Source organism: Anomaloglossus baeobatrachus, chromosome 5, assembly GCF_048569485.1.
Source record: "Anomaloglossus baeobatrachus isolate aAnoBae1 chromosome 5, aAnoBae1.hap1, whole genome shotgun sequence".
Taxonomy (NCBI): Eukaryota; Metazoa; Chordata; class Amphibia; order Anura; family Aromobatidae; genus Anomaloglossus; species Anomaloglossus baeobatrachus.
The window spans coordinates 502,863,017-502,886,489 of record NC_134357.1 but is presented as its reverse complement, the minus strand read 5'-3'; the positions used below and the strand labels follow the sequence as shown (position 1 = coordinate 502,886,489).

General features: G+C 46.5%; 1 pseudogene; it reads left to right on the top strand.

Moving 5' to 3' along the window:
* The window catches only part of LOC142311952 (uncharacterized), a 195,615-nt pseudogene that overhangs the window by 89,017 nt on the left and 83,125 nt on the right, over positions 1-23,473 (top strand).

Sequence of the window (23,473 nt, the reverse complement as noted above, 5' to 3'; positions counted from 1 at the left end):
CGGTACACTTCAGAATTCATCCGGCTACTCTTGTCTGCTGTTATGTCATCAATAAACACAAGTGACCCAGTGCCATTGAAAGCCATGCATGCCCATGCCATCACGTTGCCTCCACCATGTTTTACAGAGGATGTGGTGTGCCTTGGATCATGTGCCGTTCCCTTTCTTCTCCAAACTTTTTTCTTCCCATCATTCTGGTACAGGTTGATCTTTGTCTCATCTGTCCATAGAATACTTTTCGAGAACTGAGCTGGCTTCATGAGGTGTTTTTCAGCAAATTTAACTCTGGCCTGTCTATTTTTGGAATTGATGAATGGTTTGCATCTAGATGTGAACCCTTTGTATTTACTTTCATGGAGTCTTCTCTTTACAGTTGACTTAGAGACAGATACACCTACTTCACTGAGAGTGTTCTGGACTTCAGTTGATGTTGTGAACGGGTTCTTCTTCACCAAAGAAAGTATGCGGCGATCATCCACCACTGTTGTCATCCGTGGACGCCCAGGCCTTTTTGAGTTCCCAAGCTCACCAGTCAATTCCTTTTTTCTCAGAATGTACCCGACTGTTGATTTTGCTACTCCAAGCATGTCTGCTATCTCTGTGATGGATTTTTTCTTTTTTTTCAGCCTCAGGATGTTCTGCTTCACCTCAATTGAGAGTTCCTTAGACCGCATGTTGTCTGGTCACAGCAACAGCTTCCAAATGTAAAATCACACACCTGTAATCAACCCCAGACCTTTTAACTACTTCATTGATTACAGGTTAACGAGGGAGACGCCTTCAGAGTTAATTGCAGCCCTTAGAGTCCCTTGTCCAATTACTTTTGGTCCCTTGAAAAAGAGGAGGCTATGCATTACAGAGCTATGATTCCTAAACCCTTTCTCCGATTTGGATGTGAAAACTCTCATATTGCAGCTGGGTGTGTGCACTTTCAGCCCATATTATATATATATATAATTGTTTTTCTGAACATGTTTTTGTAAACAGCTAAAATAACAAAACTTGTGTCACTGTCCAAATATTTCTGGAACTAACTGTATATCACAAAGGTGAGTACACCCCACACATTTTTGGAAATATTTTAATATATCGTTCATCGGACAATACTTAAGATATGACACTCTTCTACAATGTAAAGTAGTCAGTGCATAGCTTGTATAACACCTCAACACTCAGCCATTAATGTCTAAATCGCTGGCAACAAAAATGAGAACACCCCTACGTCAAAATAGCCAAATTGTGCCAAAAATGTCACTATTTTGTGTGGCCACCATTATTTTCAAGCACTGCCTTCACTGTCTTGGGCATGGAGTTCACTAGAACTTCACAAGTTGCCATCGAAATCCTCTTCCACTCCTCCATGATGACATCATGGAGCTGGTGGATGTTAAAGACGTTGTTCTCTTCCACCTTCCATTTGCAGATGCACTACAGATGCTTTTTTTTTTTTTTTTTAAATCGGGTTCATTTTTATTTAACATCAAAATTATACAACACATAAAATAATTCCCTCCATAGAAATATCACAGAAAGGGAAAAAACCTTTAGTCAATAAGAAAAACCACACAAATAACATAATAAACAATGCACCCGCAGTCCACGTCTCATTTCAATATGGGTCTCAAAGTGCATATTATTTCCCAATATATTCTCCATAGTATAGCTTACCCAGCATCATTATGACATTATATATATACACATATACATACACGCACACACATACACTACAGATGCTTAATAGGGCTTAGGGGTGGAGGCCTGCTTGACTAGTTCAACAACTCTACCTCATCTTGGAGGTATGTTTGGGTTCATGGTTCCCTCAATGAGCTGTAGCACCACACAGCCAGCAGCACTCCTGATACTCCCACACCATGCTTAACTGTAAGCAAAACACGCTAGCCTTCCCCCCCCCCCCGTTGCCACTTCTCCATTTAGCATTGGGAAGTATTTCATCACCTCTTTACTAAGATGGCATCGGAGTCAGCGCCTGCGCATAACGCTATCTCCAGTGCCATCTTATTGGAGGTGGTCTCCTCCTGTTTCCTAAGTGTCTGATACACATGCGTCCTCACATCCTTTTCCCTCTACAAGACTACAGGAGCGCCCACGGTCACAGTTGAAGAGGAGCCAAGCAGCAGCAGTTCACCGCACCCGAAACAGAGAGGGGGTTTGGAATAGAGCTGCCCTCTGCAACAGCATTGGAAACGTATGAAGCATGAGAAGACTGTCATGATTCAAGCCTGGCTCTGCCAGTACTGATTTCATGCTGTATTCAGGGTATGGGAGGGGTAACTCTATTGTGGCTTCTTTCCAGGTTGCAGAACACTATCTTGGCGCTGCATCTTCGGTTCGGCTCTGGTAATAGCTCCTGCTCAACAGCTCTCGTTTCTGGCTTCTGTGAGTACCTGATCTGACCTGCCTCGTCCTGACCCGTGTTTCTGTTCGTCCGTCCCTCGGCCTTGATTTCCTGCTTCTGCCCGTGTATTTGTTTTATCCCTTTGTTGGTATCTGTCCCGTCCCGTGTACCCTGCCCCCAATTCGTTACCTGTCTGCCCGGCTTCTGAACCTGATTTGTATTTGACTTCGGCTTCGACGCTCCCTCCTGCTTTTTGTTTGATATGCTGGCTCTGACTCCTGATCAGTCGCCTGACCACTCTTTGTTCTTTCCCTTTGTAACCTGTATTGACCTCCTGCTGCTGACTCTGCTCGTTTGACTATTCTTCTGCCCTCTTGCGGCTAAATTGCTTACTGCATTCTGGGGAATTCTCTCCAGTCTGTACATTCTCTAGCAATTCTTAACATAGACCGTCTTCAATAAGATGGTCATGGAGATTGTGCTATGTGCAGGCGCTGACTCCAACACCGTCTTAGTGAAGAGTTGATTAAATACTTGTCAGTGCTACTGCGTGCATGCCAGACATATATGAAAAGGTGGTGACGGGGGGATAAAGGACTGGTAAATATAAAAAGGGTGTATAAGAATGCAAGGCCCAAAGCACAGAGATCTGCCCGGATGCACACTCCAATCTAACAATGTGTGCATTTCTGGAACTTTCATTAGACTTTTGCAGCAATCAAGCATCCAATCGTTCCACTAAAGGTATCATTGCAGTCACTTTTTTATCACCAGTGTGGCACTGGTTTTACTTTATATAGCAAAATTCTGCTGGCTGGTTCCCTTTCAGTCATGTTTTTAGTCTGCTTCTCTTCAGAAAACTGTTTGTGGGTTTTCTTGTGCATCATCTTAGAAGAGGTTTCCTTCTGGGAAGACAGCCATAAATACCAATTTAATGCGGTATATGGATAGGCTAACCCCACTCCCCACCCCTAAAACACCTGCAGCAATAGTGTCAGCATTCATATCTCTATTTTGAAAAGACAACCCTGGATATGACCCTGGCAAGGGCACTTAACTTCTTTGGTCGACCATGGTGAGGCCTTTTCTGAATGGAACCTGTCTTATTAAACCGCTGTTTGGTCTTGGCCACCATCCTGCAGCTCAGTTTCAGGGTGTTCCCAACCTTTCTATAGCCTATGGCATTGTTATGTAGAGCAACACTTCTTTTTTTCAAATCTTGAGAGAATTCTTTGCCATGAGGAGCCATGTTTGAACTTCCAGAGATCAGTATGAGAGGTTATGTTAGCGATAACACCAAATGTAACACCCCTTGTCTCCATTCACACCTGAGACCTTGTAACATTAATGAGTCACGTGACACCAGGAAGGGAAAATGGCTAATTGGGCACCATTTCACTCACTTTTGTTGGCAGAGGTTTAGACATTAATGGCTGTGTGTTGAGTTATTTAGAGGCCACCAAATTTACACTGTTATGCAAGCAGTACACTGACTACTTACATTGTAGGAAGTGTCATATCTTCAGTGTTGTCCAATGAAAAGATCAAATAAAATATTTACATACAGTGGGAGGAAAAAAGTATTTAGTCAGCCACCAATTGTGCAAGTTCTCCCACTTAAAAAGATGAGAGAGGCCTGTAATTGACATCATAGGTAGACCACAACTATGAGAGACAAAATGAGAAAAAAATCCAGAAAATCACCTTTGGCAAGATTGTTTTTGCAAATTATGGTGGAAAATAAGTATTTAGTCACCTAAAAACATGCAGAATTTCTGGCTTTCACAGACCTGTAACTTTGTCTTTGAGAGGCTCCTCAGTCTTCCACTTGTTACCTGTAGCAATGGCACCTGTTTAAATTTATCAGGTCAGTGTAAAAACATGGACTTGTGAGCAGCCCCTTAGGTTATAATGGGTACATGTGGTATCTACTCTATTAGATTTGTAGGGGGAAAAAAAGTCAATTAAAACATAGTGTTCCCATAAAAAATATTTTTATTCTTATAAAAATTAAAATCACACCACAATCCCAGTGATATAGTTGTGGCAAAAATGAAATGGAATATTGTTCCCAAAAATGCAAAGCAATCAGTTTAGGACAAAAGAAGGGGCCTAATGTTACGGAGGGCTGTCTGATAATAAAACCTAAAGGAGTATCAGACAGTCAGGGTCCACCGTGCAAAGACTCTGCTGCAGACTATGGCAGAGTGCAATACCTCTGTTAAACTCACAGAGGAATATAATTAGTAAATAAGGCAATTCCTCCCTTACTTGGAGGGTGTGTGGAATGGTCTCTGTTAATAATCACAGAGACAAAGGCAGTGAGTGTGAAATGGCACCTACCTAGGTCCGTTCCTCTAGTGGTGCCAGGAGACGGACAGCAGCGTAAGCCGCACAAAGCTCCTACCTGCGTTCGCTCCACTAGTGTGCGAGGACACGAACCACTAGATATGGCACCTGCCTAGGTCCGCTCTTCTAGTGGTGCAAAAGAGACGGACAGCAGCATAAGCCGCACAAAGCTCCTACCTCTGTTCGCTCCCCTAGTGTGCGAGGATACGAACTGCCAGACGCAGTATAAGGAACGTTACCCTAGCGGCAACGTCCACCTACGAGTAGAATCACAAGGCCCAGCCAGACCATGTGCCTCAGGCACCTGCCTATGTCCGCTCCCCTAAGAGGTAAGGATACGGACTGCAGCCGAAGCTGTAAGGTATAAGAACGCTACCCTGCCGGTAGCGCTCACCTAGCATAGACAGAGAGATGCCTAGAGGAATGTGCACAGAGAGTCTACTCTCATGCATGAACCAAGAGGACTGAGCGCCGTGCGGCGTGCGTCAGGGTCTTATATAGACTCTGTGCCTCATCCAAGATGGAGGACACCAGAGCCAATCCGCTGCCAGAACGACAGGAATGACGTCACGCTGGCCTATCACCGAGCAAAGCGTCACAAGCACATGACCAGCGACCAATCGGCATAGAAGGTGTCAGAGACATGTGACCACGTGTCACAAGCACATGACCAGCAGCCAAGCGGCATAGAAGGTGTCAGAGACATGTGACCTCGTGTCAGTGATGATGTCACCCGCACATTTGCAATGGCTCCAAGATAGGACTTAGTCTCCAGCGCTTGCACATGTGCAGTAGCAAGAAATCTGGACATAGACTCCAGTGCCACAGCAACCGTAACACCTAACTTGCCTAGTATAGTCCTAGCTTTTGTTCGACCTACCTGCCAAGTACACCATAATTTTTACTGGCGCCCCTGCTCCTCAAAGACTCACCCTCCCTTATTTAAAAAATAATTTTAAAAAATGGCGGGTGGTCCCCCCAATTTTCATACCCAGCCATGATAAAGCCCAACAGTTAGGGCTGGTATTCTCAGTCTGGGGAGACCAGTGCTTTACCTGATTCTTCTCGATTGCGAGTGCTGGTGCGATGGCAATCGGGGTAATAGAGGTTAATGACAGTGCACAACTGTCATTAAGCCCAGAATTAGTGATGGGTAGGTGTCTATGAGACCCCCATCACTAATCCTATTAGAAAAAAGAAATAAACACAAACACAGGAAAAAATCCTTTATTTAAAATAAAATACAGCACCTCCTTTATTAACTCCAAAAAGACACTTGAAGTTCCGCCGTAATCCACACAACATCCCATGACAGTTCTGGCTCTGCTACATCCAAGCCTAGACAGACCAAAAACATGTCCGATCTCTCCGGTAAACACTGACAAGAGGGAACTGGCTGGCAGCAATGACGTCACTCATTTCACTGGAGGTCATACCCAGGTTCCCGACCTCTGGTGACCCAAAGCAATCTGGCTCAAAGTGTTGGGCTGTGCCCCGCACCCCGCCAGCCCTTTCACACTGACAGTACCGGCCAGAGGGAGGGAGTGCGGTCACAGGTGGAGGACTCTAGCTGTTATGATCTGATAACCGTGGACAATCACGAAAAATCCCATTAATCAAGAAAAAAACAAAACCACAAGAGTAGATGGAAACTAAGCTGACCGCAATCCCCTATCTATCGGACAACACTAGAAGTAGCAATGGGATGTTCCTAACACACCTAGACAAATCGTCACTGCGGGAGAAACTAGCTACACCTCAAAGATAGAAATGAGGATTCCTTACTTGCCTCGGAGCAGTCCCCAAAGGAATAGCAAGCCCCCAACATGTAAATGACGGTGATGTGAGAAAACACAATACACAGAAAATAAAGATCAGCAAAGGTGAGGCCCAATTTACTAGATAGGACAGGACACATAACTGATTGCGGACAGCAATAAATACCAATCTCCTGATAGGAAAAAAGATCTGAGACCACTGGGTCTCTCCCCTACTATATCCGGTACTCTTGTGCCAGACACTTTAACCCCTTAACGACCTTTGACGTATTGGGTACGTCATGGTGACATGGTGCTAAACGACCCATGACGTACCCAGTACGTCATGGCGAAATCGGGGTCCCGGAGCCCCGGGGAGTGAAATTTGTTTAATTAAACTGTAGATTCGGGAAGGAGGGGACCTCTGCCTGACCTCAGGAGGGGTGGTGCCTCCTCCCCGAACCTACAGAGGCTGTGATTGGCTGACGAACGCCGCTCAGCCAATTACAGTCACTGTAATGTTCCAGCCATTGAAAATTGCTGGAACATTGAAATCCAGCCCTGATCAGTGCTGCTGTAGCACTGGCCATTGGCTGGAGCTGGGTGATCGGTGCTTCACCCGCCCCCAGCTCTGATTGGAGAGACCGGTCTTGTGACCGATCTCCAATTACCGTGGATCTGGTGCCGGTGACCTGTGTCCGTCCCTGAAAGCCGAGGAGAGCGGTCTCTGCGGGTGCCCATCGGTAAGTTGCTGCCCCCGCCGCCCGGCCCCTGTCCCCGATCGCCCTGCCAGTCCCCGCCGCTGTCTCCTATCGCCCCGCCCGCCACCGCCAGCCCCGCCGCTGTCTCCGATCACCCCGCCCGCCAGCGCCAGCCCCGCCGCTCTCTCCGATCGCCCCGCCCGCCACCGCCAGCCCCGCCGCTGTCTTCGATCACCCCACTCGCCAGCCCCGCCGCTGTCTCCGATCGCCCCGCCATCCCCGCCGCTGTCGCCGATCGCCCCGCCCGCCGCCGCTGTCTCCGATCGCCAACGCCAGCCCCGCCGCTGTCGCCGATCGCCCCGCCCGCCACCGCCAGCCCCACCGCTGTCTCCAATCCCCACCGCCAGCCCCACCAGAGTCCCCGATCGCCCCGCCCGCCACTGTCCCCGCCGCCATGTTCGCCACTGTCCCCGCCGCCACGTTCGCCACTGTCCCCGCCGCCACGTTCGCCACTGTCCCCGCCGCCGTCGCACCCACCTTTTTCAGCCGCTGCTGCCCCCGAATCGGCCCCCACTGTTCCCGATCGGCCGCCGCCGCCTCCTTCATCAGCTGCCCCTTCTCCATCGCCACTACACCTCCTCCCCCTCCATGTGCTGCAAGCCACCCTCCCCCCACATGTGCTGCAAGCCACCCTCCCCCCACATGTGCTGCAAGCCACCCTCCCCCCTCCATCTTCTGGGGGCCCCCCTCCCTCCGGGGCCCCCCTCCTCCATGTGCCATCTCTCTCTCCCATCAGACTCTGCCCCCCTCCCCGATCTGCTGCCTGCTCTCTCCCATAATCTTCATCTACTGCCCCCTCTCACACTCCTCAATCTGTTGCTTCCTTCATCTGCTGCCTCTTCTGTCTGCTGTGATCCTGCTGCCTAGATCCATCCTGTAAGGTAGGTATCCCCATCTCACCTCCCTCCCCCCCATCCTCTGACGCTCCTCCATCCGCTGCGCCATTTCCCATCATCCGTCCGCTGCGCCCTTACCCATCCTCTGCCGCTCCTCCATCCGCTGCGCCCTTTCCCATCTTCCATCCGCTGCGCCCTTTCCCATCCTCTGCCGCTCCTCCATCCGCTGCGCCCTTTCCCATCTTCCGTCCGCTGGGCCCTTTCCCATCCTCTGCCGCTCCTCCATCCGCTGCACCCTTTCCCATCTTCCATCCGCTGCGCCCTTTCCCATCCTCTGCCGCTCCTCCATCCGCTGCGCCCTTTCCCATCTTCCATCCGCTGCGCCCTTTCCCATCCTCTGCCGCTCCTCCATCCGCTGCGCCCTTTCCCATCTTCCATCCGCTGCGCCCTTTCCCATCATCTGCCGCTCCTCCATCCGCTGCGCCCTTTCCCATCTTCCATCCGCTGCGCCCTTTCCCATCATCTGCCGCTCCTCCATCCGCTGCGCCCTTTCCCATCTTCCATCCGCTGTGCCCTTTCCCATCCTCTGTCGCTCCTTCATCCGCTGCGCCCTTTCCCATCTTCCATCCGCTGCGCCCTTTCCCATCCTCTGCCGCTCCTCCATCCGCTGCGCCCTTTCCCATCCTCTGCCGCTCCTCCATCCGCTGCGCCCTTTCCCATCTCCCATCCGCTGCGCCGTTTCCCATCCTCTGCCGCTCCTCCATCCGCTGCGCCCTTTCTCATCTGCCGCCCCGCCCTCTCGCATCGCATTATCCAGCGCAGTTGCTCGCTTCCAGACTGGAGTGGATGATGCGATGCGAGACTCGTGCATTGCTCTCACGTTTGGCACTGGTCTTAGTGGCAGGCGCTCATATTTTTTTTTTTATTCATTTTTTCTTTTTTTTACTGATGTCTGTATTTTTTATTTCGCCAAACTAATTTTTTTGTATGGGGGGGGTCTAGTTTCCAAAATGGGATCACATGTGGGGGAGCTCCATTGTTTAGGCACCTCAGGGGGTCTCCAAATGCAACATGGCGTCTGCTAATAATTCCAATCAATTTTACTGTGAAATGGCGCTCCTTCTCTTCTGAGCCCCGACGTACGCCCAAACAATTGATTTCCACCACATATGAGGTACCTCTGTACTCAGGAGAAATTGCACAATACATTTTATGGTGCATTTTTTCCTGATACCCTTGTGAAAAAAAGCTACCTGTTTGAAAAAACAATTTTGTAGTAAAAAAAAGAATAAAATATATTTCACGGCTGAACATTACAAAGGTTTGTGAAGCCTCCAGGGGTTCGAAGTGCTCACTAAACAGCTAGATAAATTCCATGAGGGGTCTAGTTTCCAAAATGGGGTCAATTGTGGGGGAGCTCCATTGTTTAGGCACTTCAGGGGGGTCTCCAAACGCAACATGGCGTCCGCTAATAATTCCAACCAATTTTGCTGTGAAATGGCGCTCCTTGCCTTCCGAGTCCTGCTGTGTGCCCAAACATTTGATTTCCACCACATATTAGGTATCTGCGTACTCAGGAGAAAATGCACAATACATTTTATGGTGCATTTTTTCCTGATACCCTTGTGATAAAAAAAGCTACCTGGTTGAAGCAACAGTTTTGTGGTAAAAAAAAATTTGTTTCTTTTCACGGCTCAACGTTATAAACTTCTGTGAAGCCCCCAGGGGTTCAAAGTGCACATCAAACATATAGAAAAAATATTTGAGGGCTTTAGTTTCCAAAATGGGGTCATTTATGGGGGAGCTCCATTGTTTAGGCACCTCAGGGGGTCTTCAAACCCGACATGGCGTCCGCTAATGAGTGCAGCTAATTTTGCACTAAAAAATTCAAATGGCGCTCCTTGCCTTCCGAGTCCTGCCGTGTGCCCAAACATTTGATTTCCACCATATATGAGGTATATGCATACTCAGGAGAAAATGCACGATACATTTTATGATTCATTTTTCCTGATACCCTTGTGAAAATACTAATTTTTATGGCTAAAGTAACATTTTTCTGTTAAAGTAAAATTTTCATTTTTTCTTCTACATTGCTTTGGTTGCTGTGAAGCTCCTAAAGGGTTAATAAACTTCTTGGATGTGGTTTTGAGCAGAGTGAGGGGTGCAGATTTTAGAATGGGGTCACTTTTGGGTATTTTCTTTTGCCTAGGTTTCTCAAATCACTCCAAATGTGATGTGGTACCTAAAAAATGTTTTTTTGTAAATTTTGTTGGAAAAATGAGAAATTGCTGATGAACTTTGAACCCTTCTAACTTCCTAACGAAATTTTTTTTTTTTTTCAAAAATTGCGCTGGTGTAAAGCAGACAAGTGGGAAATGTTATTTAGTAACTATTTTGTGTGACATATCTCTCAGATTTATGGGCAAACAATTTCAAATTTTGAAAATTGCGAAATTTTCGCCAAATTTCCGTAATTTTCACAAATAAACGCAAAACATATCGGCTTAAATTTACCACTGACATGAAGTACAATATGTCACGAAAAAACAATGTCAGAATCGCCAGGATCCGTTGAAGTGTTCCAGAGTTATAACCTGTCAAAGTGACACTGGTCAAAATTGCAAAAAATGGCCGGGTCTTTAAGGTGAAAACAGGCTGGGGGCTGAAGGGGTTAAACAGAACTGCAGATATAATGGGAAGAAACAAAATCACAGAAGAAATAATATTCTCAAGTGCAAATACTCCAAACATGAACAGGGAGCAAACTCCCTTTCTTGCTGGAGGAACTGCCCTGTTCCCAAAAGCAGAAAGACAGATGCTCACATACAAGCAATCAAACACAGAAACAAATGGAATAAGCAGAAACACTCTTAAGTGCAATAACAGCAATTAAGAACAGAAACTAGTAAACTTAACTGGAGTAGATTCAGGCACAGAATAAATGGGAGAAACAGAAGGGAAAACTCCCAGCCATCTTCAGAAGCAGGCAGGAAACATTATCACCGTCCGCCGCCAAGCACAAAATGCTCTCCTAAATAGACTAGGCTGATCTGCAATATGATTTCCTGGATTCACAATTAATTCCATCACCTGTTTGAATGACATATTCAAAATCAGCTTCATTACCATTCCTGGCCACCAGATGGAGCTCCACACCAGCACCCACTGGGATGACATTCAAACATCCAGCTGTGACCACAACTAACCTGAGTGACGTCACCGCTGACCATGAGGCTCATTCATTTTCTGGAGCTCACAGCGTGCAGTCATCTTCCTGTGAGGTTTAAATGTAGCAGAGCTGAATCATTTTGGGACTTTGTGTGGATTACTTTGGACCTGCAGGAGCGTTTTGGGGGTTAATAGAGTAGTAAAAGATGATGTTTTTTGTCTTTGGAGATCTCATTTATATGTATAAATACATGTGTGGTCAATATAAAGGATTGGCACATGACTTATATCTTCCAAAGACAGTACTAAGGACCAGGGGCCATACACTGCGAATGGAAGAGAAGCAATTCCGGCAGCTAAATAGGAAAGGGTTCTTTACAGTTAGAGCAGTCAGACTGTGGAATGCCCTACCACGAGAGGTAGTAATGGCAGACACTATAACAGCTTTTAAAAAAGGGCTGGATGATTTCCTCAGTACACACAACATTGTTGGTTATAAATGACTTAGGAACAAAATGTAGAATTGGTGGAGGAAGGTTGAACTAGATGGACCTAGGTCTTTTTTCAACCTATGTAACTATGTAACTATGACAATTCTGGGGCAGCTGTAGGCTGCTATTCTTAGCCTCTGTGGGTCCCAATAACCATGGGACTCCCCAGGCTTAGAATACCAACCCCCAGCTGTTGAACTTTATCATGGCTGAGTATCAAAATAGGGGGGACTGCATGCCATTTTTAAAAATTATTTATTTAAATAGTTAAAAAAAAGTCACATGCGATTCTTCTTCTTTTGATACACAGCCAAGATAAGCGCAGGGCTGGGGGCTGCATCCGTGGGCTTTATCTGTGCTGGATATCACAATACGAGGGGACCCTACACCAATTGTTTTCTTTTTATACCACGATACTGACTCGCAGACAGTTGCACTGCTTTCCTAGCCTACCGGCCATCCTGGAGCCTGTGATTGCTTGCAGTCAGTTGACATGCTGCCACTCAAAGTGGGGGCACATCTGACTGACCGTATTCAAGTTAGTCTGCAGTCAGACTTTAGCTATTAGATTTTCATTCATCTATGGTGCACCAACTGTTCCAAAACCAACTGATCAACATAATTCTTATTTGGATCAAGGTACCCTGGTCCACAAGTACTCAAAATGAATGTCTCAATTCTGTATGAATTTGAAATTCTGTGTTATATAATGCTAGATGTGCATAATCAAACATACTCAGTCATACATAGGTTTAATTTGAAAAGAGGTACCCTGGACCACAAATACTCAAAATGAACATCTCAATGTTCTGAATAATATTTGCCGAAAAAATTATCAACTCTATGTGTTAGGTGCAGGTAAAATATATCTTTGTACCGTATTAGCCAGTAGAGATAAAAAAAGAGACCTGAGTAGTCTCGAAAGCTTGCTATTATTACCATCTTTTCAGTTATCCATTAAAAGGTATCAACTACTGAGGACTGTTGTGTTAGGGTGAACACTTAACCAGGGTTCACTCGTGTTGCCTACTGCCTGATTCTAAATGGTGTGGATCGAGTGCATGCTTGAAAAATGAGATCAGACACACAGTCGGATATTCATCTTTCCTCGATCGAGGTCGGCCCAAAAACTGCTTCATTTCAACTGAAACATGCCCTGATATAACCTTGGAAAGGGGCATGTCCGGATGTGTTCATTGGTCAGTGGGTTGAACAATGTGTTAGTCCATGAGCTGATTGGTAGGCATCATCGTAGGCGGGTCTATGTCATCTGGGGCCATCTTGGTGATGCTGATGGGCGGGTCTATGATGTCATTGGGAGCCATTTTGGGTTTCTCTAAAGACTGTCTGGCTTATTAGTATAGAGAATCGATTTCATTGAACACACTTCTCACAGTGCTCTATGTCTACAGGTTAATTAAGTATTTCATCTATTGGTTCTCCTCAACATATGTACAGTTCAGAAGTTATTCACGTAAATTGCTTATTTATGTATGTTAGGCCTCTTTCACACGTCAGTGATTCTGGGACGTTTGTGCTTTTTTTAAAACGTACCAGAATCACTGACATACGCAGACCCATTATAATGAATGAATGAACCACCACTCTTCCCCCCCCCCCCTTTTCGCTTCCCCCCCACCCCCCCTTTTCTCCTTCCCCCCCCCCCTCCTCTACCCCTTTACATTTCATATACTACATACTTTGGCCTCTTTTGTCTTATTTGAGACGAGCGGCATTTGCTACTGTCCAGTTATTATGGAGCTCTGTGCCTTTTTCTGGGTTAGGGAGGGACTGGTCCCTTTATTCTGCCCCTTTACTTTACCCAGGTTACAGCTTATTGCCCTTCAAACAGTCCCCCGTTTCCATTTTTGGAGTACTCATGCATCTGGGTTAACACGCAGGTGCTTGGATCTACACTCCCAGATACGCTATTATGTTCTTTATTGTATGGTTGCTGGGAGACCTTGACGCGATGCGCGTACGCGCTTCTGCGCCCTCTGATAGGGGGATTCCGGTCTTGGAACCCCGTGACGTAGTTATCTTGTCATCTGACACTCCCCCGTGTTTTGTCTGGCTAGCTATATCCAGGGCCTAGACGCGACGCGCGCATGCGCGATCAGCGTCCTCTGTGATAGGAGGGTCCTTATGCCTGAACTCCGTGACATATACGTCCGGTTGTTCCTCCCCTTCTCTAATTATCTTTACCCCACGTCATTATTAGGTGGGTGTTACTTAGTGCACAGACGCGACGCGCGCATGCGCTGTCTGTGCCTTCTGCGGTGGGGGCTTCCGGGTACTCCTGTGACGAATGGAGGGATGACGTCTGTCCTCCCTCTGTTCTATCACGTGGTGCCCGGCGGCCCCTGCCCTGGAAGGCGGGGCAACATGACGCGGAGCGCGCCGATTTGCCTTTGATCCCTGTCATTTACTTTATAAACCCACATGCTATGCACGATGGCCAGTCTCCTGACGAAGCCACGCCCGGTGAAACGCGCGTCGAGGCCCCGCCCACCACCACCAGCCTGCCCACTAAACAGCTTTAATATGTCTCAAGGTAAATCTACCATAACTTTATGATATGACAGGTTATTGACATTGTTTTAAGGGAGAGCTTTATATGGGGAATCTACCCTTTGACTCTTTTGTCTCTCCCTTCTCTTTCCTGGCTATTTGGCCTGTTAGAATCTGGTCCACGTGTTTAGTGGCTGGTCTTCCATCTGCTGGTGCGGTTTGTGCATCCTTTGTGTCTGGCATTTGTAACACTCTCTTTGCCTGTACTGTCTGTCCTTTTCTCACGCTCACTTTATTATTAAAAATACTGTGTATTTCACCATATATTTTGCTTTTTGGTCTCCTTTATTCCAGCGGTCTTCCTTTTACTCTATACATTGGTACAAGTGATCACTGGGATTTTTCTTGGTTTTGCATTTTCAATGGGACCCTCCCTTCTAGGGAAGCTGTAGGTTTACAATCTTTGAATTTCTAATTGCAGAGTCCGTTTCTGGATTCATGGATTACAAAAAACGTGACAAAGCCTGGGTATCACAACTCAGTTCAGTATTTGGTGACCAAGTGGCAGGTGGTACTGAGACACAAAATATTACAGATTTGAAAAGTGAAATTAAAAACTTGCTCAAAAAACGAGCAAAAGTTTGGTGGAATAAGGCGGCCCTTGAAAATTATTTACAAAAGGGGATTATCCCCAGAGGCCTGCGGGTCCAACTCTTTCCCACCCCTAATATCCAGGACCCCTCATTTGTTCAGAGGTGGGAGGAGACACTATCCAAGTGTTCCCTCACACTCTTGGAACTTTTGATCGGCCTTGACAAAAAGACTTTGGACCAATTGGAGAAAGACATTGAGAGTACCCGACTTAAACTTCAAACTGCTCTCACCACGGATGAGCTGAGGAGCTTTGATAGCTCCCTAGAGGATACTTTAAATAAGTGGGAACTCGATATACAGACTTTAAAAACCAAAAAGTTCCAACGGGATCTTGGAGACTATCAAAATAAGTCTGTGTATCGGTGGCAACCCAAGACCCGTGGTGGTCCTCGCTCTCAATCTATTTCCACTACATCCTCTGTCTCTGAGGAAGAATGTGGGGCCCGTTTTTTAGACAAACGGTCCGCCCCTGGAGAGGGACGTGGTCCCGAATTTCTACTAAAAGCCTCTGTAGGCAGAAATCAGCCACACAGGTACAATACAAGGAAACGGAATCACAAGAGATATTAAAGGTAATTAATCTATCCAGCTACGTTCTTACCCAATCTCAGATTGATATATTATCCCGGGGTTTATCATTTTCTCCCGTTGGGAGGTTTGATTACTTTGATGCTGTCAAAGATATTGAATTGTTTGCTAGGAAACTTACCTTTAAGAAATATTTCTCTAATGACCCTCCCCCCTTTACATCTGATGTGGAACTACAGGCCCTTAGAGACCTTGAGGCACTCGCCCGTGAACAGGAGGGTAATTCCTCAGTACTTCCCATACATCTGCACCGGCGATCGCAGCACTTCCCGCCCAAATATGGTAGCTCACAGATTGAGATCTTTGTCCGCCTGGTAAAAGAAGAGTTATCTCATTTTTCCACTAACATTGATCATGACAATCTATCTCACAACCAAAGACACGGTATTCGCTCTTTACAGCAAATGCGTGACATTGTTATTAAACCGGCGGGCAAGGGCGGGAATGTTGTGCTATGGCTGGTGCAGATGTATGAGGCGGAAGCCTTCAGACAACTTAATGACAAACTTTGTTATCAACGGTTGACCAGCTGCCCTATGGCTGCCTTTACCCGGGAACTGAAATCTTTACTGGATGATGGTGTTGAAACACATGCCATCACCCCAAAAATGTATGACTCATTGCTGCCTACTCATCCTGTCGTGGCTACTTTTTATCTCCTTCCCAAGATTCACAAAGACCCCCATGCCCCATCTGGTAGACCCATCGTCTCTGGCATTGGGGGTCTTTGTGAACCAATCTGTCGCTTTGTTGATTTCTTTCTCCAGCAGTGTGTCCAAACTTTACCATCATTTGTACAGGACACAAACGACGTTTTGAGAAGACTGGACGGGGTGATTTTGGAGGAGGACATGTGGTTGGTGAGCTGCGACGTGGAATCCCTGTATACTTCTATACGTCATCCACAGGGCATTGAGGCTGCTGAATTTTTCTTACATATGACTAACTTTGAACCAGTTCTCCAGGAGTTTATTATATCTCTCCTTCGGTTCATTCTCAGCCATAACTTCTTCGTGTTTAAGGACCGCCCCTTCCTACAGCTCCAGGGAACGGCTATGGGGGCTGCGTGCGCACCCTCATATGCCAACTTATTCCTGGGCCTGTGGGAAAAGGAGGCGGTCCTTGACACGATGGGCCATGAACATGTTGTCTCATGGATGCGCTATATAGATGATGTGCTTTTCATCTGGCAGGGTTCCACGTCGCAGCTCGATACCTTTTTACAACTTCTCAATGTTAATGACCGTAATATTCGTCTGACTTGGCAGTTTAGTCAAACCTCGATCGATTTTTTTTGGACATATCTATCTGAAGACAACCTGACGGCTCTCTCCGGACTGATATCTACCGTAAACAAACCGCAACTAATTCACTTCTGCATTTTTCCTCTTCACACCCCCCACAGTTAAAGCGTTCTATCCCCATCGGACAATTCCTCCGTGCACGGAGGATTTGTTCGGATGACACGACATTTCACAATCAAGCCTCCATCTTGTCCAGCCGGTTTAAAGATAGGGGATATCTGTCTGTGGACATCAATAGGGGATACCAGCGGGCATGTGGCATCTCGAGACAGACTTTGCTGTCGAGAGATAGAACTCAGAGAAGATCGGGAGATAACACTGTCAGGTTTATCACCTTTAATTGTAAATCACAAGAATTTAAAAAGGTCCTGGAAAAACATTGGCCAATTTTGTTCACGGATAGGGATTTGAAAACTACCCTTACATCACATCCCTCCATTACTTGGCGCAAGTCACGCAATTTAAGGGATTTACTTACTAAGAGCCACTATATTCCCCCAAGGAGTAAATTTATATTTGGCAGTCGTGGACCCCCTTGGGGTTCTTTTCCATGTGGCTCATGCTCTGCCTGTCAATATATTCCCAAGCGATTTGATTTTAGCAATTCCCGTGGTGATAAGCAGTTTCGGATAGTACATTTTATCAACTGTAATACGGAGGCAGTCGTCTATCATGCCACATGCCCGTGTGGGTTGATCTACATTGGCATGACCACACGCAGCCTGAGAGTTCGGTCACAGGAGCATGTCAGAGATATCCGAAATGCTGCTCAAACCCTTGAACCAGAAAAATTAAAAACCATCCCCAAACATGTTTTCTTCCATCACTCTAGTAATCCTCGTGGCCTGTGCATACGTGGAATTGATCACGTGTATATGGGCATTAGGGGAGGTGACATGACAAAGAGACTCCTACAAAAAGAGACAAGGTGGATGGTCACCTTGGACACTGTCACCCCCATGGGCCTGAACGAGGCGATTAGTTTCAAATCCTTTCTGTAATAAGTTGCGCGAATTTTAATTGGGCCCTTTGGCCATCTTTGTATGTTTTTTAACTTGATTTTAATTTGTGTGGTTTATATTTCCAGGGACCTTTCCATCTATGTACGTATTGACCGACTGGCTCCGTGTTGATTGCGCCCCCTCAGACCGACTGGACACATATTTGAGTGGATTGATGTAATATGGACTTTTGAAGACGGCTATTGGAATTTCTAAATTTATGCTTTACTATTATGTGTATATTTATGACACTTATCTTTATGTCTTTGTATTTCTTTTTGTCCTGATTGGACATCTATCATGCCTCTTCTTGTATTTTGATTTTCATCACCACCACTCTTTCCCCCCCCCCCTTTTCCCCCTCCCCCCCTCCTCTACCCCTTTACATTTCATATACTACATACTTTGGCCTCTTTTGTCTTATTTAAGACGAGCGGCATTTGCTACTGTCCAGTTATTATGGAGCTCTGTGCCTTTTTCTGGGTTAGGGAGGGACTGGTCCCTTTATTCTGCCCCTTTACTTTACCCAGGTTACAGCTTATTGCCCTTCAAACAGTCCCCCGTTTCCATTTTTGGAGTACTCATGCATCTGGGTTAACACGCAGGTGCTTGGATCTACACTCCCAGATACGCTATTATGTTCTTTATTGTATGGTTGCTGGGAGACCTTGACGCGATGCGCGTACGCGCTTCTGCGCCCTCTGATAGGGGGATTCCGGTCTTGGAACCCCGTGACGTAGTTATCTTGTCATCTGACACTCCCCCGTGTTTTGTCTGGCTGGCTATATCCAGGGCCTAGACGCGACGCGCGCATGCACGATCAGCGTCCTCTGTGATAGGAGGGTCCTTATGCCTGAACTCCATGACATATACGTCCGGTTGTTCCTCCCCTTCTCTAATTATCTTTACCCCACGTCATTATTAGGTGGGTGTTACTTAGTGCACAGACGCGACGCGCGCATGCGCTGTCTGTGCCTTCTGCGGTGGGGGCTTCCGGGTACTCCTGTGACGAATGGAGGGATGACGTCTATCCTCCCTCTGTTCTATCACTTGGTGCCCGGCGGCCCCTGCCCTGGAAGGCGGGGCAACATGACGCGGAGTGCGCCGATTTGCCTTTGATCCCTGTCATTTACTTTATAAACCCACATGCTATGCACGATGGCCAGCCTCCTGACGAAGCCACGCCCGGTAAAACGCGCGTTGAGGCCCCGCCCACCACCACCAGCCTGCCCACTAAACAGCTTTAATATGTCTCAAGGTAAATCTACCATAACTTTATGATATGACAGGTTATTGACATTGTTTTAAGGGAGAGCTTTATATGGGGAATCTACCCTTTGACTCTTTTGTCTCTCCCTTCTCTTTCCTGGCTATTTGGCCTGTTAGAATCTGGTCCACGTGTTTAGTGGCTGGTCTTCCATCTGCTGGTGCGGTTTGTGCATCCTTTGTGTCTGGCATTTGTAACACTCTCTTTGCCTGTACTGTCTGTCCTTTTCTCACGCTCACTTTATTATTAAAAATATTGTGTATTTCACCATATATTTTGCTTTTTGGTCTCCTTTATACCAGCGGTCTTCCTTTTACTCTATACATTGGTACAAGTGATCACTGGGATTTTTCTTGGTTTTGCATTTTCAATGGGACCCTCCCTTCTAGGGAAGCTGTAGGTTTACAACCATTATAATGAATGGGTCTGCTCACACGTCAGTGATTTTTCACTGCACGTGTCTTTGTGCGGCGTACCCGCGTGTGCGTGATTGCCGCACGGAGACATGTCCATTTTTTTCTGGCATCACTGATATTCCACGGACCACGCAGTGGTGTGGTCCGTGAAACACGTACCAGAAAAAAATGTGCTTTTAAAATAAAAATCATTTTTACTCACCTGGCGCCCAGCGATGTCCTCTGCAGCCCGTGCAGCTTGCTGCTTCTGAGCCGGCTCATTATTGTCGCGCATATTCATTATGCGCGACACAGCCGATCCGGAAGCAGCTGCTGCGGGGGTCAGCGCCGGCCGGATGCTGCACAGCGGGAGCGATCAGCACCATGGACAGCGGGAGCGCGCACAGGTGAGTTGTTTTCTAAGTGCAATCACGGGCCACGGAGAACGGAGCCTGGATTGCACTTAGACAACCCACGTGTGCCGTGAATCACGGCACACGCAGGGACATGTGCGTGTTTTACATGCCAGTGAAAAACGTCACTGCTTTTCACTGACGTGTGAAACGGGCCTTAACGGGAACTTGGAAGATTTTCACCAGTAACTTGTTAGGACTATCATCAAAATGTACTTCATGGCCAGAATGTTGTGAACTAAATCCAGTAAGACTTATGTATGATTGAATACGTTTGATTATGCGCATGTAGCATTATATAACACAGAATTTCAAATTCATACAGAACCTTGAGACATTCATTTTGAGCACTTGTGGACCAGGGTACCTTGATCCAAATAAAAATTATGTATGATCAGTTGGTTTTGGAACAGTTGGTCACCATAGATGAATGAAAATCTAATAGCTAAAGTCGAACTGCAGACTAACTTGAATCCAATGTCTGACCGCTACACACTGTATATATATTGTATACACATGGCTACATCCACATTGTACATCCTTCCTGACAACCTGCACAGCAGAGTCCTGCACACGGAGCTGATCATGTGACCCCTGACTCCTCCCCTCCATGTGACATCATCACAGGTCCTGTAAGCACAGAACAGCCATATAAACTAGGGTAGATGCTAGACTGTATGGGCTCCTTCCAGGTCCTTGTATGATAATAGGGGACGGGAGGAAATATAGCCACGCCCACCAACCTGGAAGGAGCCCATACATTCTAGGCTCAACCATCCAGGTGGAGGTTTGTGGAGTTGATCATGTGACCCCTGACTCCTCCGCTCCATGTGGCATCATCACAGGCCCTGAAACCACAGAACAGCCATATTAACCTCGAAGGAGCCCATACATTCTAGGCTAAACCTTGGCTCTGCAGGTGGAGGTATGTGGAGATTCCTCATTACGTTTCCCCTCAGTCGTTCTCCTCTCATTGTATTATTACATGGGATCTTTCTGATGTTACATCGTCATCTTCTCCCCATTCAGGTCCCTACAATATCTGATCCTCTCAGATCTTCTATATAAGAGAATTTTCCTGATTGACCCATTAAGAATGGATAGGGACAGGGACAAGATGGCGGAGAGGATATTACACCTCACCCTAGAGATCCTCTTCCGGCTTACTGGAGAGGTGAGAGATTCTGATGACGTCACATTACATCATTCTTATCTATGGGAATAACAGATGGACAGAACTGGAGAGGTGAGGACTCTGGAAATGTCTGTAGTGAGATTTATTAATGTGTCTCTCCATAACCAGGATTACACAGTAGTGAAGAAGACCTCTAGTGAGCGCTGTCAGGCCCCTGTGTCTAAGGGATGGGGAGGACCCCTGAGCCCAATCACGGGGCCTCCACCTCACCCCCTGATACATGAGGACATCAATGACCAGAAGATCCTAGAACTCACCTACAAGATGATTGAGCTGCTGACTGGAGAGGTGACACTGCTGGGAATGCTGGGACATTATACAGTAACGCTATGAAGGGATCGGGGGATGACGGTATCATTGTATGTGTCAGGTTCCTATAAGGTGTCAGGATGTCACCATCTATTTCTCCTTGGAGGAGTGGGAGTATTTAGAAGGACACAAAGATCTGTACAAGGACGTCATGATGGAGGATCCCCAGCCCCTCACATCACCAGGTAATAGACAGAACTAAATACACATGGCCTATAATTATCTGTATGTAAAGAATGAATTCAGTCCCTGTATGTGTTTCCTCCAGTTCTATCCAGTGAGAGGACAACACCAGAGAGATGTCCCCGTCCTCTTCTTCCACAGGACTGTAAACAAGAAGATCCCAATGTTCCTCAGGATGATCAGGTAGGTGGAGAGAAGATGTCATGAAATCTCCCTATGATGTGTAGACTGCTGTGAAGGTCTTGTGTTCAGTCTTGTTTTATCCACCATTATTATACACTGAATGGCCAATTTATTACATACACCTCCTTTTTCCTGATTGGATCTTTAGTGTATGAAGTGAGACGTGTGACCCCAGAATGCAGAATAGAATCAAGTGATCAATTTAGCCAAAATCCACATTAAAGTTATAAGATTGAATGATCTGAGCGATTTCATACGAGGTCATCAGTGCTATATTAGCCAGAAAGACTATTTCAAAAACCACCAACCTTGTCGGGATTTTCCTTGCATTGGTATCTTAGCTATACTGAGAATGCTACAATCAAGGAAAAACGTCCAACATCAGCATTTAAGGCTGGTGGGAGTGGATTAACAATGTGGGAATGTTTTTTTTGGGCACAACCTGGGTACCTTCATCTGTGGATGAATGTTTGGACCCTAAAGGGCGCTTTACACGCAGCAACATCATTAGCGATGTCGCTGGTGAAAGCACCCGCTCCCGTCGGTTGTGCGTCACGGGCAAATCGCTGCCCGTGGCGCACAACATCGCAAGGACCCGTCACATGGACTTACCTGCCTAGCAACGTCGCTGTGGCCGGCGAACCGCCTTCTTTCTAAGGGGGCGGTTTGTGCGGCGTCACAGCGACGTCACTAAGCGGCCGCTCAATAGAAGCGGAGGGGCGGAGATGAGCGGCCGTAACATCCCGCCCACCTCCTTCCTTCCTCATTGCCGGTGGCCGCAGGTAAGGTGTTGTTCCTCGTTCCTGCGGTGTCACACGTAGCGATGTGTGCTGCCGCAGGAACGACGAACAACCTGCGTCCTGCAACAGCAACGATATTTGGGATTAGAACGACGTGTCAACGATCAACGATTAGGTGAGTAATTTTGATCGTTAACGGTCGTTCCTGCGTTTCACACGCAACGACGTCGCTAACGAGGCCGAATTCTGTGACCCCCAACGACATCTCGTTAGCGATGTTGTTGCGTGTAAAGCCCCCTTTAGGCTTACATACTGTATATATAATTAATGTGTATACAACAATCTTGGAGTCTCCTATGTAAACATCAGTTTTGGTATTTCCTATGTGATGTATACGGCAGTTTCAGTGTCTCCTATATGATATATACAGCAGTCCTCCCACTGATTGAGTTCTATATGTGTGACGCGAGCTATTATGAATTTGCCACTGTGAGGAGACATACAGTATTATATACTTCTGTGTTCGGTACAACCTTCTGCTGAGTTGAACTGTAGTGTATATATTTTAACCAGCCAAGTTCATCTCTTCATTGCAGTTGTGTATCATATGGTAGAAGTGTTGAATAATGAGGTGGACAGTTTGAAGATGTGGCAGTATGAGGCATGGACAGTGAGAGATCATGGTCCATAAGTGACAAAGGTGAAATTCATAAGGGAGGATAGTGTGGCGGTTGTCTATAGAGACAAACTATAGATGTGAACAATCATCATAGCATCAAGACCGGATGACTAAGGAATAGAGATGAGCGGACCCGTGAATGTTTGCTTTCGTTGGGTTCGGCCAGACATTAGTTAAGTTTCGGTACCCAAACTTGATCTAAACTTGTTCCTGGACCCTAAATGCCCATATAAGTCAATGCGGTCACGAACTAATGGGCTCGACTTGAGTAATGAGTATAATGGAAGTCAATGATTGGACAGTTTGGCTCTCCATACAGCAAGCCATGAAAAG